At 39.6% G+C, this 6,614-nt stretch overlaps 1 pseudogene; it reads right to left on the reverse strand.

The window, feature by feature from the left end:
* Nucleotides 1-4,232: 4,232 nt before the first annotated feature.
* Nucleotides 4,233-4,660, reverse strand: LOC138821187 (protein FAM136A pseudogene; annotated as a pseudogene).
* Nucleotides 4,661-6,614: the final 1,954 nt, after the last annotated feature.

A 6,614-nucleotide genomic window follows, 5' to 3' on the forward strand; every position in this document is an offset into this window, starting at 1 on the left:
TTAAATTTTATTTTATTATTTTATTTATTTATTTATTTTTGGTCCGGTCATGGGGCCTGAACTCTGGGCCTGGGCGTTGTCCTTCAGCTCTTCAGCTCAAGGCTGGCGCTCTACCACTTGAGCCACAGCACCACTTCTGGCCTTTTCTGCTTATGTGGTGCTGAGGAATCGAACCCAGGGCCTCAGACATGCAAGGCAAGTGCTCTACCACTGAGCCACCTTCCAATAAATAAACCTAAGAGGCAGAATGATTGACAAGAACCTTAACTCTTTCATATTCCAAGAAAAATATTGTCATTTTAGCATAGAAAAGGACAAATTCTAGTTTTGTGTCAGTATAATGTTTAATACCAAAGTTCTATTTGAAAAGATTATAAAAATGAATTTATCAAATATTAGCTAACATTAACACATGAATAAAATTACTTTTGTAAAACCACAACTTTGTATATCCATATTCTTTTTTTTTTTTTTGGTCAGTCCTAGGGCTTGAACTCAGAGCCTGGGCACTGCACTGTCCCTGAACATCTTTTGCTCAAGGTTAGTGTTCTATCACTTGAGCCACAGCACCACTTTTGGCTTTTTCTGTTTATGTGGTACTGAGGAATCAAAACCAGGGTTTCATATATGCTAGGCAAGCACTCTACCACTAAGCCACACTCTCAGAACCCCCATATTCTTTTTTTTTTGTCAGTCATGGGGCTTGAACTTTGGGCCTGCGCACTGTGCCTGAGCTCTTCAGCTCAAGGTTAGTGTTCTATTTGAGCTACAGTGCCACTTTCAGTTTTCTGGTGGTTAATTGGAGGTAAGACTTTCCTGCCCAGGCTGGCTTTGAACCAGGATCCTTAGATCTCATCCTCCTGAATAGGTAGGATTACAGGTGTGAGCTATGGGAGCCCAGGCCCATATACTTTCTTTCTTTCATTTTTTTTTTTTTTTGTTCTGGTCGTGGGGCCTGAACTCTGGGCCTGGGAGCCCAGCCCCCCATATACTTTCTTTTTTCTTTCTTTTTTTTTTTTTTGGTCCGGTAGTGGGGCCTGAACTCTGGGCCTGGGCACTGTCCCTCAGCTCTTCAGCTCAAGGCTAGCGCTCTACCACTTGAGCCACAACGCCACTTTCGGCTTTTTCCTTTTGCTTATGTGGTGCTTAGGAATCGAACCCAGGGCCTCGGGCATGCAAGGCAAGCGCTCTACCACTGAGCCACCTTCCCAGCCCCTTCCCTCCCTCCCTCCCTCCCTCCTTCCCTCCTTCCTTCCTTCCTTCCTTCCTTCCTTCCTTCCTTCCTTCCTTCCTTCCTTCCTTCCTTCCTTTCTCTTTCTTTCTTTCTTTCTTTCTTTCTTTTTTTCTTTCTTTCTTTCTTTCTTTCTTTCTTTCTTTCTTTCTTTCTTTCTTTCTTTCTTTCATTCCTTCTTTCTTTCTTTCTTTCCTTCTTTCCTTCTTTCCTTCTTTCTTTTTTTTTTTGTCAGTATGGAGCTTGAACTCTGGGCCTGGGCACTGTCCCTGAGCTCTTCAGCTCAATGCAAGCACTCTACCACTGAGCTACCTTCCCAGCCCCCCCCCCGCCCCCATATACTTTCTTAATAGTTAACCTCTTGAGGTGGCAAAAATGTTTGTTAATAATTATATATACATATGTATATGTATATGTATGTACATATACGTATATGTTGTTATGTATGTTTATATATATTAAATTTGGCAACTTAATTTCTCAAACTAACTGAAGACCACTTGAGCACTGTCATGACAACAAGCTGGGTCTCGGCCCCAGCTGAGCTGTCATCTCTCACAGTCAGCTAGCTGATACAAATAAGGCCAAACAACTAGCCATAATCAACCACGTCCTTGACCTCTCTCCTGTTTCCTGTCCATAAAATACTTTCAGCATTTCAGGCTGAAGTTCTTACAATGTCTTCTGGCTCTGAAGAACCTGATTCTAGAATTATTCTTTGCTCAAACTCTGCCAAATTGGACTTTACTAAGATTGTTTTCATTTAAGAATTTAGTATCAAGGGGCTGGGAATATGGCTCAGTGGTAGAGTGCTTGTCTAGCATGCATGAAGCACTGGGTTCAATTCCTCATACCACATAAACAGAAAAAGCTGGAAGTGGCATTGTTGCTCAAGTGGTAGAGTACAAACCTTGAGCTGAAGAACTCAGGATAGCACCTGAGCCCAGAGATCAAGCCCCACAACCGGAAAACAAAAACAAAACAAAACAAAAGAATAATTTAGTGGGGCTGGAAAGGTAGCTCAGTGGTAGAGCGCTTGCCTTGCATGCATGAGGCCCTGGGTTCGATTCCTCAGCACCACATAAGCAGAAAAGGCCAGAAGTGGTGCTGTAGCTCAAGTGATAGAGCACTAGCCTTGAGCTGAAGAACTGAGGGACAACGCCCAGGCCCAGAGTTCAGGCCCCATGACCAACAAAAAAAAAAAAAAAAAAAAGCAAGAAAAGAAAAAGGAAAAAAGGAAAAAAAAGAATTTAGTATCAAGCACAGTACTCGTGGCTCATACCTGTAATCCTAGCTACTCAGGAGATTGGGATCTGTGGATCTCAGTTCAAAGCCAATCTGGGCAGGAAAGTCTGTGAGACTTTTATGTCCAATTAACCAACAAAACTGGAAGTGGTGCTATGGCTCAGAGTGGTAAGAACACTAGTCTTGTGCAAAAGAGCTCAAGGACAGTGCCTAGGCCCTGAGTTAAAGCCCCACAACTGACAAAAAAAGAAAAAGAAAAAAAAAGTATTTAGTATCATTATCATTATAAAGAGACAAAAATCCATAAACTCAAAACTGTTCTCAGCTGCAGGTATGGCTTAAGTGCTAGAGTGCCAACATAGTAAGCACATGGTCTTCAGTTCAAACCCGAATATCACCAAACAAAATATATGAAATATTATTTTTTCCATTTCTTTGGATATCATAAGAAATTTATTTCACGTATAACAAGAAGCATATTGGGAAAGTTAAATAGTCATCATCTAGATAGTGGGAAAGCAATATAAGGTCATTTAAAAATCATACCACTAGGAAAATATCAGCCTTGTCACAGCAAACAGGCTATATTAAAATTTCAAGTAATAAGTTGGTTAAAAATAAAAAAAACATGGTCTCCATGCTATGCTTTGCTAGGGCAGGAACACCACATGTAGTAAAGACTCCAGGCAAACTGGTATTTGGTAATGAGTCTGTGTCTATGTTCTTTGCTATAAGGTTGTTGCAGCTTTTCTTAGCTCAAGTTGCTTAATTTTTGACCTCCCTGTACCCATGGGATGATATCAATTAGGCTCTTCATTCAGGGGCTAAATAAATAATGTTAGGTTTAGGCTTGTATTCCATTCTATTCTACAAAATCGAGGGCTTTTGGATTCCAGTAGGTTACAATTCTCTCAACTAGACAATAGTTCCTATTTTAGTGTTTATTATAAAATGCTATATTTATGTATCCCTTTTCCTTGCAATGGGAAGTATTACTGTCAAAACCATCCATCAGTCTGCCACAAAAAGCCTCAGGGCTTATTAGCTAGTGGAGGAAGCTCTGCTTTCCACCCTCAAGTGTGACACTGATGTTTATGATTTTGCAACGGTCTCCAGGCTGAAAAATGCAATGTCAGAATTTCAAATTTATATCTTAATGGCCAAAGGAACCATTCAAGTTCCCATTCAAATTATTGTTTCTTCCAAGTCTGTATCTTAAAACTATCTCATGCTCTTGTATATAAAACAAAACCAAGCAAAACTGAAGATCCAGAAGCATTTTTCCCCTTCTAAATTATTGATCTACTGGAATTTGCTTTATAATTCATGGAAATTGGTGTCGTGATACTTATAGTAAACAGGAGTTGGCAACAGACACACCCTCCTCAAACTTCACCAGATTAGAGTTGGGTTATAGGAACGGGCCAACCTGTTGCATCTTGTGTAGTAAGAAGAATCTGGTACTTGGAGGATCTCTAGCTTGGTACATGGAAGATATCTACTGCCAAGAAAAGCACTTGCCACATAAAATTTAGGCTCTAGAACATTCTCCCATGCTATCATGACTGAAATTTTAGCACCAGTTTTTTCCATTTCACTTTCTATAATTAAAACATAAAAGAACCAGGGTCCCCAGGGAAGTGAAATATGCCTTAAAATTGTTGCCATAGTTTCTTCATTTTAAACTTTGATTAAAAGACTAAAATTCCCATTTTTCTTATTAAATATATCCTCTACCCCAAGCCATATGATCACTAGCAAAGACTTTTATTTTCCAGTGGATGAGAGAGACTCCTTCATCTTCTTGGTCATAGTTGGGATGAGGTGCATGTGGTCATCCACACACTTGGTCACACAACTGTCCAGCTGCCGTTTCACCTGAAGCTCCTTATTCCCTGCATCTATTGAATCTTTGGCTTTGTCATTACAATGCATGGTGCATGGGGCCAAGCGGTCCTGGAACTTTTCCAACTCACTGGTCACCAAGGCCTGTGCTTGAGCCAGAGGTGCACGGCAGCGCTCGATGCACTGGTGCACCTGTTGCATGGACACCTGGTTATCTTCACAGCAGGTGGCACTGCACTGGAACATGAGGCCCTGCATCTTGCAGATATTGTCTCTCTCCACACTCTTCAGCATGGAATCCACCGCCTCCAGCACCCGGAGCTGCTGCACCTCCGCCATGGCAATATTTTTAATATTATTTTTATTTTATTATTTTTAATATTATTTTAAATATTGTTTTTAATAAATTAAGAAAATAAACTGTGCTTAATATTTCTGTGTTTTGACTTAGAGCTGAGTTGAGAATTGAATGGCTATCCTATCCACGATTGACTCAATTTAGAATTCATCCAAAATTTATTTTTGTTTGTTTTATTTTGGTGCTGAGAGTCTAGGGTCTAAATAAATGCTCCATCACTAAGCTCCACCCCCTGCCAGTTCAAGGTGTAAGGATTTTGAAACTCTTCCATTGATATACTGCAAAACATAATTACTGTTTCTTTTTCCTTATTGTAAATTAATTGTATAAAGGAGTTTCATTGTGCTATTTCCATATCTGGATATAATATACTTTGGCACCATTTGTCTTTCTTTCTTTTCTTTCTTTCTTTCTTCCTTCCTTCCTCTCTCTCTCTCTCTCTCTCTCTCTCTCTCTCTCTCTCTCTCTCTCTCTCTCTCTCTCTCTCTCTCTCTCTCTCTCTCTCTCTCTCTCTCCTCTCTCTCTCTCTCTCCTTTCTTTTGCCGGTCCTGGGGCTTGAACTCTAGGCCTGAGCGTTTTCCCTAAGCTCCTTTTGCTCAAGGCTAGCACTCTACCACTTGAGCCACAGTGTCACTTTTGGCATTTTCTGTGATTAATTGGAGATAAGAATGTCACAGATTTCCTTGCCTGGGTTGGCTTTGAACCGTGATCCTCAGATCTCAGCCTCCTGAGTAGCTAGGATTATAGGCGTGAGCTACCAGCCCCTGGCATATGTTAATCTTTCTTTTTTTTATTATTATTAATCTTTCTTAATCCTTCTCTTTCTGAACAATTTATAATATATGTCAGTATGTTATTTTCACATACACACATAATGAACTTCAGTCATATTTACCCTCTCATTACTTGCTCCTTTCCCCCTCTCCCTCTCCATATAATCAGTTAAAATAAAGTTTGTCAGAGTAACTATTTGTTTACACAAATTTACATTTTTTTACTACCTTAACAAGGAGTAGAAATTATGCTAGCCAGAAGACAGTTTGGAAGTGCATACCCAAGGAAGAAAATGATTATACTTAATACTAAAAGCACAGAGAGTAAAATGTTACTAAATTAGTCTTTTTTTAATTTTGTAAGTTTTTTTTGTTTTGTTTTGTTTTTTGGGGTCCGGTCATGGGGCCTGAACTCTGGGCCTGGACGCTGTCCCTCAGCTCTTCAGCTCAAGGCTAGCGCTCTACCACTTGAGCCACAGCGCCACTTCTGGCTTTTTTTCTTTTTGCTTATGTGGTGCTGAGGAATCGAACCCAGGGCCTCAGGCATGCAAGGCAAGCGCTCTGCCACTGAGCCACCTTCCCAGCCCCAGTTTTGCAAGTTTTTTTAATCTTCATTTTTGGAATGTACTTTTTGAGATTAGCATTTTTAAAAATTATTTTTAATTATCTTTAAGTAGTTATATAAGAGAGTTCCAATTCAACGTGTCAGTTTGTGAAATCTTGGCCAATATTACCCCTTCCATCATTTTTCCCTCATCGCCCCCTACCCCACCCATCCCTTCATGTTAGCTGGCATAAATTAGTCTTTACAAAAGATTTCTATAAATTGTGTGTGTTTGAACTCTTAAAGCACTTTTTCATATTGAAATTAGTAAATTCCTAACTTGGAAGACTTTGGCCAAGATTAGAGGTATTCATTATATGCCAGAGAATTAAATTAGCTCTTACTTATCTCTAAAATAAATCTGACCAAGAATAGCGCTCCTTTCAGAGATACAATCTAACCTATTAATAAAACCATCGTAAAGTAGAAAATATTACAACTCAGAGTAGCAAACAGGCAAATATCTTAATATTTCAATTCTAAAACTTCAGCACAGGTAGAGAATAAACACAAACAAAACTCAGAGTCTGAACATTTCATGTCAGTGAGCTTTTCTGT

Source organism: Dipodomys merriami, unplaced genomic scaffold, assembly GCF_024711535.1.
Source record: "Dipodomys merriami isolate MVZ:Mamm:240054 unplaced genomic scaffold, mDipMer1.0.p SCAF_90, whole genome shotgun sequence".
NCBI classification, from domain to species: domain Eukaryota; kingdom Metazoa; phylum Chordata; class Mammalia; order Rodentia; family Heteromyidae; genus Dipodomys; species Dipodomys merriami.